At 39.0% G+C, this 21,302-nt stretch overlaps 1 long non-coding RNA gene across 1 annotated transcript in view; it reads right to left on the bottom strand.

Annotated features, from left to right (window-relative positions):
* The window catches only part of LOC106943503 (uncharacterized), a 60,578-nt gene extending 39,637 nt beyond the window's left edge, over positions 1-20,941 (bottom strand). The window contains exon 1 of the long non-coding RNA XR_001423932.1: positions 20,856-20,941. This is a non-coding gene — a long non-coding RNA (uncharacterized LOC106943503). The remainder of the gene's footprint in view (positions 1-20,855) is intronic.
* Positions 20,942-21,302: the final 361 nt, after the last annotated feature.

The following is a 21,302-nucleotide window of genomic DNA, read 5'->3' as shown; positions in this document are numbered from 1 at the left end:
GAGACCTGCACCAGAAGAAGAGGGAGGGCAGGGCCAGTCCTCGTTGGTAGCTGCAGCAGCCCTCAGTCCTGCTGTGGAAAGGGTTAACACGAGACAGTAAAGTGAATCCAGATGTGCTGTTATTATTAATATCTGTGGCTGATGAATGGGAAGGTAAAATTACAGGCGCCAGCCAGGGAGGCCCCCGTGCGTTGCCCTGCCACCCAGGAGCTTCCCAGCTCCCTCCTCAGGCTCTCACAGCGGCGGCGCGGGATGAGGCGGCCAGCTGAGCGAGAGTCGGTGTGGCTTCAATGAGTCCAACAAGCAGGGGGGCAAAGAGCGGGCTGGCAGACAAGTCTTCACTTTCACCGACCGCCGGACTTCAGACTCAACCTCAGACCTTAAATTCAGCTCCGCTGCTGCTCTGCATCTCCTCAGTCATTTAATTCCAGCTTCTGACTAAAAGCAAACCACAGATCAGATCCTTCACCCATGAGCTCCATGACTGTGAGGCTACAACACTCTTAATACTCGCCACAAATGTTTTCTGCACCAAAACGAAGGAATTTCCCTTTACAAATGGGAGGTTTCTACACTCCACCATCAGTTTCAACCCTGCTGTAACAAAAACTGAATTATCATCTCAGGAGCTGTAGGGATTGTTGGTAAAATGTTTTTTTTAATAAAATCCTGTTCAAGAGCATCAACTTAGCACAGTTCTTCTGGTGGGTGCAGTCAGTAGAGAGGCTTTCTGGACTGTAAAGTCTCCCACATACTTGCGCGTACAGCACGATCCTGTGAGCCGCCCAAAGTTGTCCACAGGGCCACAAATGGCCCCGAGCCGCACTTGAGCAACGCAACGTAAACACTTTTATTTTAGGGGTTAAGATGCAGTTCATCAGCGTGGGGCACAGCGCTGCTCAACCCCTCATCACGTATCGCACTCAGCACAGCCGCAGACCTGGATCTGCATGCCGGCTCTGCAACTCACCCTGAGAAACTTTCCATCTGTATCTTCAGATTTCATTTTGAGTGACCCAGTTTTAAGCCATTTATCTTTTATTATGTTTAGTAAATTAATAAAAGATGTGACGTAATAAGCTAACTTTATCACGTCACGGTATGCAGTACCTTGCGGCTCACTAGGTGGCGCCCAGGGACCACAGTTTGGTCTAAACCTGGATGGATGAAGCCTCTTAAAGCTCCCTGACTGAAGCGATAAAGCGGAGCAGACAGAGACCAACAAGCCAAGTGAAGCTCACTCTGGCACATCTGCAGGCTGATGGGAAGGAGCTCATAATCACTTTAGTGCCTCTATAAGCTCCTCACACCCTGCAGGTCTCACCTCAGCCAGCCTCCTGTGGAGGTTCAATAAAGTCACACCGGTGTTTATGCCTCTTGCAGACATGGAGACAGACAGTTTTTAATTCAACTACTGTTCTCTCTTTTCACCTCTCGTCATAAAACACGACACCAAGCTGGCCCGGTTTGTGTGCTCCAATATTAAAGAGTTGTTCTGTTGTTTTTGCACCAAACCCTGGTGCTCAAAGAGGTGGCAGGAGGTTTTTCTGCACTTTCCCTATAAGCTGTTATTGCACAGTCCAAAACATACACTAACACAGAATTACTGTCAGTAAAGTTGAAGTCGTCTTAGAAACACAAGCATAAGCACTCACTGCACATTTTTAACAGTTCTGCCGTCATAAAATCAAAACAAATCCAAGTGGCTTAAATGCAGTTCTGGTTAAAACTAAAACTCAGCTGGATTTTTACAATGTTTCCCTGAAAAGGGACATTTTCTTGGCTGAAATTGGTCCAAGAATCAGAAAAACATGCATGTTTTTGTAATTTTTACAAAAGCTATAAAGTCCTGAACTTTACATAATGGCCCCTTTTTAAAGGTGAGCTATTATGATTCTTTGAATAGGTTAGGATAGGTCTATGGCCTACACAAAACATGCTCATTACATTTTTTTGCACAAAATCATTTTTAGATTTGTCTGATCATTTTGAGGGTCTCCGTTACTTTAAATCCAAATGAGCTGCTGCTGGCCACACCCCCAACTCATCGTTTACAGTCGCACGTGAAAATGGATGCAAACAGATGTGCATTTATACAATTGTACATCTTTGAAAAGCAGACATGGAGCCTCCTGCACAACCAACAAGATTGCAGCAAGTGGTTTCTGTATGGTAAGTCAACAACAAAACTCTTGTCTTTGCCAGCAGCCATTGTACAGCGAATACAAGCTGAACAAACATGCTGGAGTTCTGCTTGGGTTGCCAGGCAACAGGCGGAAGTCTGCTAGGGTTGCTAGGTAACAGCCGGGGTTGCTATGTGACGGGTAGTGCCTGCTGATTTATTAAATCACATTCCGGAGGCTTTTGAAACGGCTCATTTTTCACCAAAAAACATAAACTTAATGCCAAAACAACGGCCGGCTGGTTTTATTAAGCACTGGGACTGCTTTTAGAAGCAGTAGAAAACCAAAAGGGAAGTACAAAATGTGGAAAAATGTGAATTTTACAAATTATGCCCCCTTTAAAACTTTATTACTAGGGATTTAGGAAACGCAGCAGGAGCATATTATAATTTTCCAGTGAACAGGAATATTTGTCAAAAAGCAGAGTTGTAGTTTATATGTGAAATGTTTCTGAAATTCCTGACAACATCTCTACAGTGCTTAGATTTTGTGGTTCACCTTTAGTGATGCAGCAGATAAGAAAAGGAATACAGTTCCTAGAAACCGCAGGATGCAGCAGAGAGAGACCAGGAAAGAAGAAAGGAGCGTAAATCCAGTAGAGGAGAGTCTGGAGGCCGGCCGGCCGAACGGGGGGCTGATTGTTGGGAGGAGGAGAACGGGGGTGTGGAGGCGTCCTGCCCGCTCGGGTTGCTGCTGTTCCCATGCAGTCCTGTGGGAGCCGAGCCAGCCGCTGTGTCGCTGTCTGCCCCCCCCCCAGCCTCACCTTCAACATGACAGCTCAGAAGACGAACTCATGCTGGCTTTACTCGCCCTCCTTTGTGCATTTTCAGCAGTGGGATACCAGACAAATTATGCTTAATGACTAGTGGAGGTTGCCAGAGCAATAGCCGCTTTGTTGCCACTGCCAAGTGTGTAAATGTGCAACCTCACACAGCTGCCCTCAGAGCTGCAGAGCAGATGCACTTCCTGCTGCTGGAATAAACACGACCAGGTCTGTGGGGTTCGCTCTAAAGATGGGCCCAAACACATGGACTGGCTCCGGGACCAAAAACAGCGAAAATGAGCAGCTGCTGTTGAGTCCCCGCATCACCAGCCCTCCACCGCCGTGCTTCACTGCAAAAAACTAAATCTTACCAAATATTTCTGTATAGTTTCTTGTGCAAATATCTTAGAACATTTGAAATAAAACAAAACTAACTTACAAGTAACTTTTTCCTTAATAATAATGAAAATGTAGTGGAACTGGTGCTTATTCCATCAACATTAAGGAATTAACTTCAAACAAACTGTTGAAAAGTTACTTATAAGTTAGTTCTGTCTGATTTAAAATGTACTAAGATGTTTGGAACTATACAAAAAACTTTTGCAGTTCCTGTGTTTGCAGTGTTGACAGTTGGTTTGAGGCATTTGGGCTGAAATGTTGGATTTTGTTCTTATTTAACTAAAACATTGTTTATGAATCCTTCTGTCATGTCAGCCAAAATAAAATAATTACATCACATCCTCAGCATACTCAGTATTAGTCCTTAATAAAATAAAATAAAATAAAATAAAATAAAATAAAATAAAATAAAATAAAGCTGCTAATTGGGTGTAAAAAGGGAGGCTGTGGAACAGGAAGTCAGGTCTGTAGGTCTTGCTTGTAATAGTTCAGGTTGAAGGAATGACAGTTCAGAGTTTTATTGGTGCCCTCTAGTGGTCAGTTAAATATTAGTTGAAATAATCAAAGTATATGATGTCTTAAAGCTGCAGTGTGTAATTTTTATTAAAAAATATTGTTTTACATATTTGTTTAAACTGTCACTATGTCATGACAGTAGAGTATGAGAAAGAATCTGTGAAAACAACAGAAACAAGATGACAACTAGCGCTGTCAATCAAGCTTGTGTATGTGCTGCTCAGCCACCTTGCTCTCTGCTACGTTGCAGCTTCTTCCCAATAGCCTGCCATGAATGCTAATGATAGTTAGCATGTCCACAGATGATGGGAGATAAACAGTTTTTCTGTAAAAGTAAATTGTTTCTCCAGCGTGTACACGAGGTTGATTTACAGCGCTATGACCCGCCTCCTGGCTCTGATTGGTTGTTTTTCATCAGTAATAGTACATTTCTACAGACAGAAATAGTAGAAGGTGGAGTAGATCAAGCTTTTCACAGAATATCACAACATTAAAAAAAATTATATATAAAAGCTACACTCTGCAGCTTTAAACTGAAGTTTCACTCTCAGTTTGAAGAATTGCCAACCCCTTGGGCTGAACTTTCTGTCCAGTCCATCTAAGATGTTTTCCTGTGAATAATCTCGGTCTTATCATAATGTACCAGATTAATGTGTAGCTGCTTTTGGTCATTGCTGATGTCTTTCAGACTGGGTGTTGTATTAACTCAGACCTGGAGGCTTCAGAGCAGCAAAACGGAGCAATGACATGATCACCCGACGCCACAACATTCGGAAAGTGGCCAACTCCACCATGATGGATGCCAGAGCTTATCAGAACAGAGGCAGTGGCCTAACTGCTGCTTTTATTTGGTTGATGGCATTTTGATTAATTGGTCTCTAAATTGCCTTCTGGTGTCTATTTGTGTGTCTCTGATGGACTGGAGACCTGCAGTCCCCAATTAATCCATCGTCTGGCACATTCCACATTTCTGCCAGTATTTACAGCAGCATCTGCACAGAATTCACACCAATCAACACACCTGATTGATCCAGATTAGATGAGAAGATGTTTAGTCAACATGGGGTATTTAACTCTAAAACATAGCATGGCTTTCATTATTATGCTGATGATATTCAGGTTTACGTTGCAAATTAAATCAGTCATGAATTTTAGCTCCAGTAGTTTCTTAAAGATAATTTATCTATGGTTTTTAATCCAGGTGAAGCTGCAGCCTCAGAATGTTTTTATTTTTAAGTATTTTTGGTAAATTCTGTTGAATATCCCTGGATTTATCAGCTGAACATTTCCCACATTGCTAATTTAGTAAATACTTAATTTTAACTTTTTTGTTTTGTTTTTTTCCCATTATAAAAAGCCAGAAAGCCAGTTCAGAGACGTCGCTGTGGAGAGATTTATCCTCACTGGGGTTGAATTACAAAGCAAAGCTGGGAAACGTTAATTGATTCCTAATCGTTGTAACCGAGCTGAGTGGGTAGAGCAAATGTTACAAGCTTGGATTTCCACCGATTGGAAGACTGAAAAATGAGGAGCGGTGCAGAGAGGAGACTTTTTAAAAAACCTGGAGTCTCTCTGATTGCTCCCCAGGGAGACATTTCCACCCCAGTGTCCCACAAATGACATGTTTGCATGTAACATAATCTGCTTTCTTTAAGAGGGGATGCTCCAGTCGGAGTCGCATTCTTCCCAGCAGCCCTGCAGTCAGACCCTGAAAATGTGCCGCTTTCTTTTTCTGCTCCATTTTTCTTCTGAAACATTTGGGAGCTCATATCCTGGACTAATGGACATAATTCCCGGATTGTAAGGAAGTCTCTTAAACCCAATATCTGTCAGGTCTTCGTAGGGAAAGAGAAGCAAACTTTACAGCCCTGAGAAATCATTTGCTTTGCACACAGAAAATTAACAGGCAATTTGTAGCAATGAGATGTGTTGTAGTTTGGATTAGACATTCACATAAACGAAGAGTTTTCCACTGCTGCACGCTGAGAGACGTTTGTTTTCCAAAGAGTTTTTCTCACACTGAGACACAATATAAAGGCCTGCACACAGTGGAGCTTTCAGCACAGCTTCAGTTAGGCGGAGACGATGGAAACCTGTCTGGACATTCAGCAAAAATTAACTTAAAGGCAAGAAAAGCAATTAAATCTGAAAAGGTGAAAAAAAAATCTGAAGATTTTCCTGATGATCATCAGACCAGGAGAAGAGGAAACACAGAAACGTCTGCAGGGATTCGACCAAAGGATTCCCAAATGTTTCCACAGATTACGCTACAAATGTGTAAAGAAACATGAACTTTTACAATGTTTTTATTCTTCTCGTTTACCCATTATTGATCAGTTATTACATTTGTTAGAATACATGCTGCTTCACACTTTCTGGACAGCTTTTTCTTGATGCAAACTTTTCCATTTCATGCTTGTTTTGATATCAGTTTTAGAACCAAACTAATAAAAAAATGTGAAAGTAAAATTACAAGAATAAAGTTATATGGGGAAAAAAAGTTATAATATTCCGAAAAATCAAAACATGAGAATAAACTCATAATATTACGAAAATAAAAAGTTATGACTTTATCAACACAGCGTCATACAATCAGAAAGATGAGCATAGCAAACATCTCAAGCTACTTTAGCCAATATTTTATAACAAGGATTGAAAATCAGATTTTAATCTAAACTTATTTAAATTTAAATCTATTAGATTCCACTTTTTATTTTGCATCTTATATTCCTTTCAACTTTCTGATGCCTTCTTTAAAATAATCATTCAACATATCCTTACAGTTGGAAACGGCATAATGGAGGAGCGTTGTGATGCTGTTCAGAGGCAGAGGGTCGGACAGAGCAGGAGCTTCTTAAAGAGACAGAGACCCATTTCAAGGTGTCAGAGCAGGAGCTTCTTAAAGAGACAGAGACCCATTTCAAGGTGTCAAATTTATCTCGAAGTATACGTCTTTTTTTTTTTTTACTTAATTTTCATAACAACTGCAGGTTTTGATTTTGTTACAAAATGGCACTAAATGTGTGGAAAATAACACCGTCCCTTTAAATTAACATCTGTTTCTGACATTTAAAGGTGAAGTTGCTTTGTTTGTTTTTAAACTAAATCAGACTAAAGCATACAGAAACTGAAACAATTTCATTTTAATTACTCCTTTCCTAAAAGACATACTGGTAAAGGAAAGTTTTATTGGTCAGTTTGTCGTTTCTTTGCTAGTTTTTCAAAAGTCAAAGAGTCAAACTTCCTGTCACTCTTGGATCTTCACCACTATAGACCACTGGATTGTTTCGCTAAAGGTGCTTGAGTGTTTACATTTAAGACTTCAAATTCTTGATTTTAAATCGGATGGATCCAACTTTTGATCTTTTTATGAACAGGAGAGTGTCCAGGAACCGGCTACAGTAGCCGAGCTGAAGGCGGGGCACAAATGGACGAGTGCTGCAGGGAACGTTTCTTTAGTTCGTCACGGCAATTTGCAGCATTTCAGATCCGCAGCAGAGAAATCCGGATTGATAGATGAGCCGCCATGTTGTGACACGGCAATTTGGCACGGAGCGCAGCGCCGTCACCACGGTCCAGCGATCAAAGCAGCCACAGGGGTCAGAGGGAGAGTCTTCGCACCATCCAGGCTCGGCATGTTCCTCCATCCGATCCGATGCTGCGCCTGGAACATGGTCGCTCTGTGGTTCAAAGTTTGGTTTCTAATTTTCACACTGACCTCAGAAATTAGACAAAAACAGTCTTGTCTTTCTATGAACTCCATGTTGCAAAGGTGCAGCTTTACTACAAATCAAAACCATAATAGGATACCACTGAGCCAATCAGAGAAAAAAATACAAATTTTACAAATTTTTCACATCAAAATTAAATTTTTTAAATCAAAGTTTCAAAGTTTCTGCAAAACATTCACAACCTTCAGGTGATGGTTGATGTCCTCAAAGTTATCAGTCACATGTTTCAATGTTATGTATGTTTATTTCATGAGTGATCATATCAGTTTCAGGTTTTGTAAATGAAAATCTGAAATGAGCGGCATGCTTCTATATCAATGCAGAAGCACATTTTACTCAGGATTCTCTGATATTTTAGAACAACTCAGACTGGATGCCATGAACCCTGATGGAGAAGAGCACAACACAGCATGATGCTGCCGCCACCATGTTTCACCATGGGGATGATGTCTACACCCAATATTTTGCATTCAAACATTTTGCATATTTTCTAAACTGATATTCTGATTACACTTCAGTCCAATCACAGTACTCAATCAAACATCGTGTTGACCTGCTAGTATGCATTAATCTGTTTGTGGGATTAAAAAGCAGAATCTTTTACTTTAAATCATTCCTCACTGAGATTACTGGAAACAAAAGAAATAAAGGTACGTTTAAAAAAAAGAAAATAAAGTCTTCTTGTATCATGGTCAACTTTACTGGACGATAAATCGTCCCAGAAGTTATTGTGATAAATGATAATATTGTTATTTTCAGGAATTTTTAATGGTAATGGCAAAATAAAAATGCAAGAACAGATTCTCCAAGATCACTAAACTTTAAAATCTAATGAACATTTAACACTGGAACTGGAAGACTTTTTAAATATCCAAAATGAACAAACAATGGAAACATCCATCCATTTTCTTTACACCCTTGTCCCTCAGTGGGGTCGGGGGTGGTGCTGGTGCCTCTCCAGCTGGTGTTCTGGGTGGGGGGCGGGGTCACCCTGGACAGGTCGCCAGTCTGTCACAGGGCAACACAGAGACAGACAACCATGCACACACACTCACACCTAGGGGCAATTTGGAGAGGGCAATTAACCTGACTGGGGGGAGGCTGGGGTACCTGGAGGGAACCCATGCATGCACAGGGAGAGCATGCAGGCTCCATGCAGAGGGACCGGGGCCGGGAATTGAACCCAGAGCCTTCTTGCTGCAAGGCAACAGCTCTACCAATGGAAACAAATAAAATTAATTATCAAGTTTCTGTAAACAAAATTGTCCTTCAAAAAATGTCTAGCTGAGACCCAAACTCCAGACTGAAGACTTTTCCCTTTTTGGTAGAAAAACAATAAGTCATGCAAAAGGGAATCGTTGAACTCATTTTAACTTAATATGCGATTCATTGATTTGATTGTTGAAGGAGGCTGCTTGTGTCATTTAATTTTCTCTAATGGAAAGTCTTAAATGTGTGTATTTGAGAGGAAGAACTCTGTATTAAGTTGCCTTTTAGCTCATATCAACATCTGATGAATCATCTCACGTTTTCTCCATTTTCCTGCAGGCTTCGGCTCTGCAGCAGGTTGGTGGAGTCGGACTGTTTTCTGGTCAGTCAGTCGGTTTGGAAAAACTGGAGTGATTTCAGGGAAGAGTTGATGCAGCTTCCTGATAAATATGACATCTTCCTCCCTCCATCAGCTGCATCTGGTTTTACACTCAAACCCACCAGGCTGATCTCCAGTCCAGCTGCTCCCATCATGAACATTTATTGCTTCAAATCAGCTTCCCAGACACTGCACTCAAAAAATACCAAATCTTAGCAAGTACTGATGTCTAGTTTCTAGTGCCAATATGTTAGTACACTTGAAATAAGACAAAACCTAAAAGTAACTTTTTAAAATGATATAAGAGGTGAATAATTCCTTAATGTCGGTGAAAAAGTACAAGACATTTTTCTCATGCTATAAGTGAAATAGTCTGCCAGACAAACTTGAACTTTTTCAATCAATATTAATGAGATATTGACTTAAAATAAGCCCCTATATTTTGCTAAATAGTTACTTGTAAGTTTGTTGTATTTAAAGAGTACCAAGATATTTGCACTAGAAAGTGGACAAAAAATACTTTTTTTTCTTGTTTTTGCAGGGTGGAGCTCGGCATCTGACCCTGGGAATGACTCAGTTTCAATCATTTATTTCCTCTCCTTTCTTAAAGTTTCACTGACGCAGGAAGGGCAGACGGACATGCTGCAACAATTAATTAGGAGACATTCAGGAAAGCTGCTCTGATAATAGAAAATTAAATCAGACCACCCACCTGAAGGGGGCAGAGGACTTGAAATGATACTCAAATAAGAGTAGAAATACTTCAACATATCTTTATTCAAATAAAAGTAAAAAGTAACCATCTAAGAAATTACTCAAGAGTAAAAAAGTATTTGGTAAGAAGTCAAATTAATAATTTAACATTTAAAAATGACATCATCAGAAGAACCAAAATATAAAGTTGAGTTGAAATTTTGACTTTTTAGGGACAACAGTGACAATAATCCATATAAGTATTAAAGAAATAACAAAATTGGGCAAAATAATTATTTTCCATATCAGTTTTTTGTTTTATTAAAAAAAAACGTATTAAACTTGAATAAAAACTGCAGGTTGAAACATGTTTGTTTTTCATTCAGTGGGAAGACAGTAGGAATACTTCAAAATAAAATTACTCAAGTAAAAGTAAAAAGTAAATAAAAAAAAGTTACTCAAGTAACTGTAACTAGTTACTACCAAACTCTGCCACCCACATTTTGTTTTGAATAAAATAGTAGGAGAATGAACGCAAAGCTAAAATCCAGGAGAACTTATTCTATTTCTTTTTAATATATTTTGTGAAGTTTGAGGGAAAAAAATGATTTAAAGTTAATCATTTGAACTGATATCTGTGCTTAAAGTCCGATAATCTCCCTGTGGAGTTTCTCTCAACAACGAGCCGCAGCAGAAAGATTAGAGAGCCGCAGTGACTGACAGCAGTTCCACATCCTGCAGCTCTGCGCAGCTGATTTATTTTACAGTTTTAACCCTTTTCAGAGAATTCCCAGCATGAAAAAACAAGACGAAGTTGGTGAGGACAGACAGGAGAGTGTTGACGGTGGAAGCTGAGGAGTCTGCGGTCGGCTCGGTTTTATTGTCTCTCCCTCCCAGCCTGGCAGGGAGCCCGGTCCTGCTCCGCTCTGGGCTGGTTTCTATGGGGACGATTCGGTTTCCTCTGAACTGTGACACACATTAAGGAGGATTCACACCCGCTTTAATCCAACTCCAGCCCGTTTAGGTCCGGGTCGTTTGGGGAGGTCTGAATGCGTAATCGGACTCTGATGTGGCCCAAAAGAGCGAACGCTGGCCCGCCTACAAACCTCGACTTGGACCAGGAGGGTAGAGAGTCCAAAAGAGTAGCAATACGTTTTTACTCAAAGAGTAAAAAAGTAGCCATCCAAGAAATGACTCAAGTTAGAGTAAAAGGTATTTGGTCAGATTAATCATATAACAGTTAAAAATTACACAGACAGACCAAAATATAAAGTTAAGTGGAAATGCTGGTATTTTAAGGACCAAAATGACAATTTATATAAATAACGATCAGGCAAAATGCATGTTTCCAAATCAGTTTCTTTCAATAAAGAAACTTTAACAAAAACTGCAGGTGTGTTTCTGATGAATTGATGGTTAAAACATGTTTGTTTTTCATTCAGTGGGAAAACAACAGAAATTTTACTCAAGTAAAAGAAGAGACACTTCATAAAATTACTGAAGTAGAAGTAAAAAACAGCACAGCAGAAATGCTGTGAAAGCACCCCCCCCTCCCACTTACACTTATCGCATGAGCAAACGTCTTCATGTGGGATTTTAATGACGTTTCTCATTTAATCAGAAACACCACAATTACAAAATTTTGTTTATTCGACGAATATCGACAGTTTTGTGCATATTTGGGAAGAAACGCAGCTACTATCTTCCTCAGTGTTTCTTGTGTTGTTTGTTTCAGTGGTTGTTGGTGCAGCGCCCCCACAGGCCAAAAGGGGAACAGGCTGCGGATGCAGATGGACTTCCTGAATTAAATAGAATATTTTTGAAACGATTTTAGTCCCATCATAAATAAAATTATGATTCCAAAACAACTTTTTCTATTTGCTCAGGTTTTCTCATCTGATCTTAAAATCGGATGATCTGAAACAATAAAATAGTTTTTTTGAAAAAGGACATCAGAGCAATAACCTAAATAAGCAGACAGACTTCAGAAGTCCGCGGCGGCAGTGACTGATGGGCTGCGTCTCTAAAGACGCTGAGGTCACACTAAGCAAAGACCCGATCCGCTCTGGAGTCTCTGGGGCGACAGAGGGCAACGCTGCACCTCTTCTGCCCCTTTGAGTCCAGCCGCAGCTCCTGGCGGTCAGATGAACTACTTAGATTTCAAAAGATGCTCCACAAAAATAAACACTGGCAACGAATGGAGATCAGATAAACGCCAAGAAAAACAAAAAACAAAACAGTGAATTCTGCACTGATCACTTGATTTTACGAATTCCTTCAATCCACAAACACATTCTATTACATTTACTATGCATGAGAGAAAAGGGTTGTTCTTCTTCCTGCTTCCTCTTCACTAATGTAGAAATGATGTAGATGAATGTGTTTGTGAATTGATAAAATCTGCACCAGAAATCAGAACAGAAATACTTGGTAAGACTGTTTTTGCAGTGAAATCAGGCATAAACCTGCCCTTCTCTCAATAATTACTAAATCAGCTTTCATGGCCACATGCATTAATTCAAGTTGCAAATCATTCTCATTAACTCAGTGTGTAAGATTTTATGTTTTACTTATAAAGTGTTTGAGCTGATTTACAGTTCAGCACATTTTCAATTCTTCTGACGCAGCAAAAATAAAAACATCTCAGCAGATTTATCTGATCTGGTTTCTAGTGCAAACATCTCAGTACACATGAAATAAAACTAAATTAACTTTTCAGCAACACAGAAGCTCGTTTTAAAAAGTACTTGTTAGTTACATTAGCAGATTATTTCACTTGTTATATGGTTAAAATGTCTTACAACTGAAATAATCTGCCAATGGAACAGGTACTTTTCCATCAATATTAAAGAATTATTGAATTAAAACAAGCTGCTCTGTCTTACAGAAAAGTTACTTGTAAGTTTATACATTTGAACTAAGATAAAACTAAGTTATTTGGAGGAGAAACTAGACCAGAATTACTCCATGGACATTTTTTTAAAGTAGTTTTACTTCTGAATCACTAGAATAACTTTAAGGCTTATTGGCAATAATCTCTACCTTCCTCTGTGTCTGCCAGGCTTTAGCTCTGTTGATCTGCGGTGGGATGAAAAAAAATGGTTGCAAAGCAAACAAGAAAAAACTCAGGAATATTATTAAACTGAGTCCTTTATTCACGAGGAGAGGAGGAATGGTGCCAGCAGCTGTTTTCTGGCTCTGAACCAGGTTTTAGTGAGACCAACAGCTCAACAAACTACAACATGGGAGAATCATCCCACTTAAGTACCACGGCACCAGCCTCATCCAGTAAAGAGCAAACAGCAGACTGTGTGAGAATTCAGGCCGCAGCTTGAATTCCTTCCAGCACTTGAGAGACGGCTTAATAACTGCAGAATTAAACTAATTACAAACACAGCGTCGGCAGCGGCAGAACCAACCCGCGCCAAGCTCACGAAACCCCTAAGAGTCTGGATCGCAGCCTATCTTCTGCTTCCAAAAACGCGCCAATAAAATAACCAAATTAAAGCGAGGTAGATTGAATAATTTATGTACACAAGTCTCAGTTTGTTCCCTCTGTTCTGTTGTGGATGGAGGAGGTTCTGCTCGTCTGCTAAGCCAACATGAAAACCAACGAGGAAAATACAAAAGATTTCACTGTGTTTTGACAAAAAGACTCAAACTCTGGATAAATCAGGAGAGTTTGTGTTGCTACGGCTGCAGCACTTTCGATTTGTGTTCAAGTCCAAAGCTGTAATGAACAGAGGCAGGAGCGATGCCCAGGTTCTGCAGCCAACCAGGTGTAGCTGCCAGGCACTCTGCAAAAACACTAAATCTTACCAAGTATTTTCATCTAGTTTCTACCTTAACAGATGCACTTAAATAAGACAAACTAACTTTTCAGCAAGATATAAGCTAGTTTTTCTTGAATATTGATTAAAATAAGAAGTACTAGTCCGCTGGCAGATTATTTCACTTACAAGAGATTATCTGCCAGTGTAACTTGTACTTTTTTAATCAATGTTGCTTAAAACAAGCTGTTATCTTACAGACAAGTTATTTTTGTCTTATTTCAAGTTAAACATATTTGCTGTGTGAACTACACCGTTACATTTTTTTGAATGTTTTATAAAGTCTTGTAAATTTTACAGTAAAACATAAAATTCTGGCAGCTGTTTTTGCCAAAACTCCACCGTGAAATTACGGAAAAAAACATTTTATTCTTTCACATTGGCAATGCTGATTTTACGGTTAAAATTGGTGCTAGAGTCAGTGTTTTACTACAATAAGAACATTTTAAGAAAAAGAATATTTTGTGTTCCTAAAATGAACATGAAAACAGTAAATAAAATAAAATTAATATACAAATGTGAATTATACAAACTCACCAATTTATGGATTTTTCCTCTCACAAGTTTATCATTTATCACCGCTAAATATACAGAATGTTTTTACAGTGTAGACAACACTTGTTTTTCAGTGCATGAATCGAGCCAACAGATCAGAATTCGATCACATCTGAGGAAATCTGAGGAAATCAGGGAGGATTCACAGTCGTTACTGCAGAGGTGGAAGAAACCTTCGCAGATTCTTCTTCTTGTGAGCATAATGAGTTAAAGAGCAACTGGGCAGCAGGAGTCACACCCATTATGGCTGAACTGACGGTGTGAACAGCAGCAGAACCAGAATCACAGTAATTCTCTCAGAGACCCCATGAATCCTCCTGCACCACTTCAAGCTGCAAGCAGGTCTTAGACGAGAGTTAAAGAAGCTCTGGGCATTAAACCGACTGAATGATGCCAAAAACCCAAACTCAGCTCAGTTCACCACCAATCAGCCACCTTTCTGGTTGATAAACCTCTTAAAGGGGCAGTTTTGTGTTTTCCATGCACAAAGTGAAATTTCATAGCACAAATAACTGTTACATGACGTCTCTGTCTCTTTAAGAAACTCCAACACTTCATCTTTGGCACATCGTCACAACATGCTCCTCATTATGCCGTTTGCAGCTGTTGACAGGAGAGTTGTGTGATGAGCTCAGAAGCTGCTGCCACTAGTCTGGAGGAGCTTGGTGGAAATAAGCAGCGCTTCGTGATTCAGTGATTCTTCAAACATGCATGAAAGAATCAAACAAAACTACAATTAATGAGGAAACATAACATGTTCGATTTTATGTAACACTGCCTGTTTGAAACTGGATTTTAATAGTTTGAGTTAGATTTTAGACTATTTAAACTGGTAGACATCAGTGAGATTAAACAGTTCCTTCTCCAATCAGCTGCATCCATCCGTTTCACAACAGGTTGCTCTCGCTACAATCCTCAGTTCCTCCAGGGTTTTGTAATGTTTTATCATAATTGTTGTGCCCTTAAAATACAGATTTTGTGGCACATTTTTCTAAAAGTTGCAGTAAAAGTTGAGATTTTTTAAGCTTAAAAGCTACACAGAACCTTCCCAGAACTATTTCAAGAGCAAATAACATTTTCAAGCAACTTTTTGAAATGGCGACATTAATACAAATAAAATGAGAAATAAAAAAACAAACAATTCCATATTGGTCGTTCAAGTTGAAATGAACACAAATCATACAGAACATCTCAAAATGGTTTTTACAAAAGGATATATTCTTTAGCATTATAAGCTTTCATTTAGTTGTTGTGGCTTTCCAGATGCATTGTGAAACAGGAAATGAAATTAGATTAAAGTTGCTGTAATTGGTCAGAACAGAAGGAGATACAGAAACGTGAAGGTGATTGGTCAGACTTGCAGAGAAAAGTCCCGACGTCTGGTGAAAAGTGCAGGAACGTGTCAAATTTCCAAATGGTGAGTTAATTTGAACTAATATTTACAATCTCAACTTCCTGAAAAGAACAGCCTTCTGTAGTGACAGCCGTGGCTTTTCATCAACGACACAAATGTGATTTTTTTCCTCCATTACAACCTTTTCAATCCCCCTCAAAACAATAAACTGTAACTTTTGAAAATGTCTGCAGTTTGAACGCATTTTGTCCAACTTTTATGTAACTGAAGTGAGACGTGCGTCATAATTCTGCAGCAGATGAAGCCAGACGTGGTAAATCTGGACGTAAACAATGACAAGTTAAAACCAAGAGGAAAAGAACATGATGTTTACCTTCTGCTCCTTAAATGACACCGTCCTCCCATCAACCTGTGTATGGTTAGAGCTAATTACTTTATTTAAGCAGAGAGATTATGGAAGTCTGAGTAATGAGTGTGTCTGTATTGCAAACAGAAAAAGTTATTGTTTAGTATTTGTTTTATCAGAGTCATTTTTTTGCTGCTTTTTTCCAGGCTGACTCTGGGTCTGGTCGGCTGATTGCACAGATAGACATGCAGGAATCTGGAGCTGGCTGCCAGAAACCACAGAAAGAAAAAAAAAACACGGAGAGGAGCCCCAGTCTGCTGCAGGGAGAGTAACTGACTGGTATGTAGAGCTGCAGGAGGAGGAGGAACCGTCTGTGGTGTCCAGAGACGGTTACTACTAATGACCCATCAGCTGCCATTAGAGGCAATGAGAGCTTAAAACTGAAATAAACCAAATAAAACCTTTTTATATTCCTCCTTTAAGGAACAGATGACAACTTTCATTTTGAAAACTTTAAAACTTTCCGAGGGTAGCAGGGAAACACTCTCATGCACTCAGAGTTGGAACTTATATGTCTCAACTTTTGGCCTGGGTCAGAACTTTAAAAGGTTAATGTTTAATAATTACATAGACTTTAACGCAGCTAATAATTGTTTTTTAACATACAAATTCCTGAACCGGAACCTGTGTCTTGCGTTTCTGGTACATAAATCTGACGCACAAGCTAAATAGAAGGAAAATTAAAACGTTTGAATAAATTTGTACTCAGCACCCTTAACTTTGGAGATCCTTAATAAAATCTAGTACAGGAGAAGTGACTGCTGCAGTTTGTAAGAAGCCAAACGTGGAGTTGGAGATAATTTCCATCAAAATTAGAATATTTAGAAAAATGACAAAGTGAAGAACTAAAAAACGCCAATTATAAACCGCAAAATAACTGCAGATTCCAAGGTGGACAGTTTCTTTTTAAAAGTCTTTTTTGTCTATCTTTTGATTTTTTTTTAATACAAAAAAGAAAGTTTTCCAAAATGGCTACTTGCTAAGCTGTGATGCGTTCACTGACCTAAATTTGAAAAATTATTGCATGTCCCTCATTTGCTTTGCTATTTTTTACCTGCATCCCAAAAGGTTTTTTCCTGCATAAACATTTTTATATATAATGTAAAAAAAATCTTCACTTTAATCAAATGAGGCCGCGAGAAAAAAACACAAGACAACAAACTAACTTAAATCAGACGACAAATTTTAAATGTTCAGCATCACCTGAACATTTAAATAACAGTGTTCAAAGAATTTTAGCATTAAAAAACAACAAGGTTTCTAAAAAATGCCTTGACCCGTAAACCTCAGCAATGTGGGTTATTTTTTTAAACAAACAGAGTAGGTCCAGTTTGATACTGGATTTGAATCCCAGTTATTTCATGACTGATGGTGTCTAAACTACGCTGCCTGAAGGCGTCTTCGTCTCTCACAGGAAGCCGGTCATGTGAGCGTGCACTCAAGCAAAGTACAGTTAGATAAAATATCATTCGCCGAGGTACAGTTGACCCCAAAATGCAGCTTACGCAACCGAGAGTTGGCAGAAGAAACGGCGGCGTAGAGGGCAAGAAGAGCGCATTATGAGCCTCTCAGCCTGGAGGTGAACATTATCAGCCTATATATCTGATTTGTGGCTTTTCTGCTTGTAAAAATAACTCTTTATTCAAATCAGCACTTATCCACGGGCAGTCCGTAAATATTATTTTAAACTTTTACAGCCAGCGATGGAGGTGGATGGGGCCGACACTTTCTGAAGCCCAGAACTGAGCCAGAACCGTCATTAATAGAGCCGGGCCTCCAGCGCCTCGGTTTAATACTCTGTAACTGAAGTCTAAAGGTGAAGCTTTTACAAGCTTTAGGCAGAAACACAAACATATTTCAACATGCAGGAGCACTCCTGCCACTCCCCAGCTGTGTGTAAACGTATTATTGTCTCCTCCCGAAACACTGGCACCAAACTAAAGAATAAAATTCATCTTTAAAGGGGATGTTTTAAATGAAAGATTCACATTTTGCATGTTTTTTTGTACTTCCATTTGGGTTTCTATTGCGTCTAAAAACAGTGCTTAAAAAACCCATCCAGACAGTTTTTGGCAAGAAGTGGTGACGCCACAAATCAGCAGGCACAATCCCTCACCTAGTAACCCCAGTCCGTTCCCTAGCATCCCAGGCAGAGTTCCATCAGTTACCTAGCAACCCAAACTGAGCTCCAGCACATTTGGTCAGCTTGTTTTACTGCAGTACAATGGCTACTGAAAAAGACAAGTGTTTTGTTGTTGACTTGCAGTCTAGAAACCAGTTGCTGCATTCTTGTTGATTGTGCAGAAGGCTCCATTTCTGTTTTTCAAAGATGTAAGGTTGTATAATTGCTCATGTTTGCAGCCATTTTTTATGAACGAGTGTAAACATGGAGTTGAGGCATGTGGCCAGCAGCAGCTTGTTTGGATTTAAAGAGACAGCTCTGCTGAAAGGACCCGAAAGGTCCTTTCAGGATGAAAAGCAGACAATTCTAATTATTCCAGGAAGACTTTGTGCAAAAAATGTTTTGAACACATTTTGTAAAGCCCACAAACCTACCCTAACAAGTTCAAGGAAGCATAATAGATCACCTTTAATCTATTTCAGCCAAAGAAATAACAATAAATAGTAAATAGTATGCAGTATACCTCTGCATACTTGAAACATTTCATAAAGTGTTCATAGGCCTTCCCAAGTTCGAGAATCCCCTCCGGTGACCAGTATCTCCAACAATAATCTGCTAAAACACAACAAGACAACTCTGAAAAATTAGCTTCCAAGTGGAGCCATTATTTTGTTAGCTCTGGCAGACTGCGAGGCACCTGGGAAATCTGAGCTGAGGTTAAGGGGGCTGCTGCAATCCAAGATGACTTTCTAGAGCTAATTAGCGCTGTATATTAGCAATCAAAAGAACCCCACTCTGACACACAGCGGGCAGCCAAGAAACATATTTTCCTCCATGTGTGAGACTAGCAGCAGAATGTTGATCCAGGAGATACGGGGTTACGATAAAGTCACGTCTAAGCATCTGATGATGGTCCATTCCTCACAGACGAACCGGTGCCAAGAAGGGAAGACATCAGAAAATGTTTACGCTGAATACAAGACTGTTCCAGGAGCAGCAGCTCCACATCAAGAAATACCTTATGAAAACTATGGAGTCACATCTAAACAAAGAAACAAACCGTTGTTGGAATATTTCCTGGAACCACTAGGTGGCACCAGAGTTTCAGCACCAGCCCATAATTGTTCTGCAACAATTAGATACAAAACAAACAAACAAACAAACAAACAAACAAACAAAACAACAGAAACCTGGTGGTTCTGTGAAACATGGATCAAAACTGAGGACATGAAAGTTAGGGTACATGTTGTTAGGGTTGCCATGGCAACAAGAGAAATGCGGATCAAATGCAGATATTAAAACATGAATATAAAACCACAGAGTAAAATGAGCTCCTCAGTTAATCCCCTCTTATGAAAAATAGTTTGAGGAAATTTTCTTTTCCCCACACATTCAACACATATCTGTCCAGCTTCTCACCTAAATACAAATAAAAGTTTTATTTTATATTTCAATTATTTATATCGTCAGAGCTTTATATTTTCTTGATGGGGAAAACACAAAACGTGCAAAAATTTCCAAAAAATAAGACACAAAAGGGAATATTTCATACCAATATTGATTTTGATTAATTACTAGATTATTCAGGGGAAAAAATTAAAGGTTCGATTGGACAGTAACAAACTGGATTCATTTATCTAATTTTGAAACATTAACTACATTAAAATTGAGCAACAGTTTCTGCTTCTGCGAGCAGTTCCGGTCAGTGTGTCCGTTTAACCAGCAGAGGGCGCAACAACATCAGAGATAACCGCGCTGTCAGACACTTGTTGCTCAATAATTTAGGACTTTATATATATATATATATATATATATATATATATATATATATATATTCACGGGAAAAGATTTTTATTTACAACCCAGAGTTGTTTTTAATGTACTACTTGTTAAACATCATTCCATTTTTAATTGTTTTAAATCTAATAAAAACATGTTTATATTAGTTTTTTATGTTTTCAGACTATTTTATGAGACACTAATGAAGAGTCTGAGGGAACTACAAGTATGACTGTTAGATAAAACTAAAATAATAATAATAAAAAACATCCATTAAAGAGTTTGAAGACTTTAAAAGATCTTTAACCTGTTATAAAAGTTTTTAATTTCCTCTCTCTAGGTTTAAAAAACAAAAAAACTGGAACTGTAACATCTGCACTCATGTAAAGTCAGTTAACTGCTTTGTTTTTCTCTGTGAAACTATCAAAGTTTTGCATTTAATTCCATCTAACCCGTCACGTTTTAGCTTTATGGGACAATAAACCAATAAAAACGTATATATCGCAATAGACAGATAATATCAACAGACAATACATCTGAGAATATTCAATATTAAGAATATTCACTGAACTGAGATCCAGAACCGCACAGCATTCTGGGAGACGTAGGCAGAGGAAACACTTCAGCCACTCAACCTCTCACAGCTAGCTAAGCAAGTTGGGTGGCATCAACTCACTCACTCTTTGGTTACCTAGCAACACCCTGCTGAGCAGCTTATGGTTACCTAGCAACACCCTGCTGAGCAGCTTATGGTTACCTAGCAACAACCCATTGAGCAACTTGCGCTGAACTTTAAGGTTTTCCCACCTTATTTTTAAAAGTAAACAGCACGGAGTGAAAAAGAGCATCACACTTTTTAACTTTAACTATTTCAGATAGCATCCATCTATTGATGACAGTAAAGTGAATGATATTCCTGCTTTAGCTCTCACCAACCTTATGAAAGTCTGTTTTTTCTGGAGACGACGTCCAACATGGAGCGAAGCCACTTCGCTTTCCACTGGAATTGGAAGTTTTTAGATTTTCTGGAGAGCAGAAAAACAACACAATCAATTCAGCAGGTTTTCCTTGACATGTGACACTAAGAGTTTCTGGTGCTACTTTCATCTTTTAAATAATACAGTGAAATAATGAAAATAAAATTTCCAAAAATATAAGTCCAATACAGGCAGTTTTTCTGTTAAATCCAGCTGAAAACATAAGGGGAATAAACCAGTGCAATAATTTATGAATGTAGCACATCTTCCTGATTTCTTGGGTTTAAAATTTAAAGGATAATTTTTGTCTCTTTTCTTTAAACAGAGATTGGAAAATATGTCCAAGATTTGCACAAATAAAGAATATTCACTGTCACACATATTAACATTGTGTAACAGATTTTTA

Source organism: Poecilia latipinna, unplaced genomic scaffold (genome assembly GCF_001443285.1).
Source record: "Poecilia latipinna isolate Pla-1442-1.1 unplaced genomic scaffold, P_latipinna-1.0 Scaffold99, whole genome shotgun sequence".
Lineage (NCBI taxonomy): Eukaryota > Metazoa > Chordata > Actinopteri > Cyprinodontiformes > Poeciliidae > Poecilia > Poecilia latipinna.
This window is presented reverse-complemented; position numbering and strand designations above follow the sequence as displayed.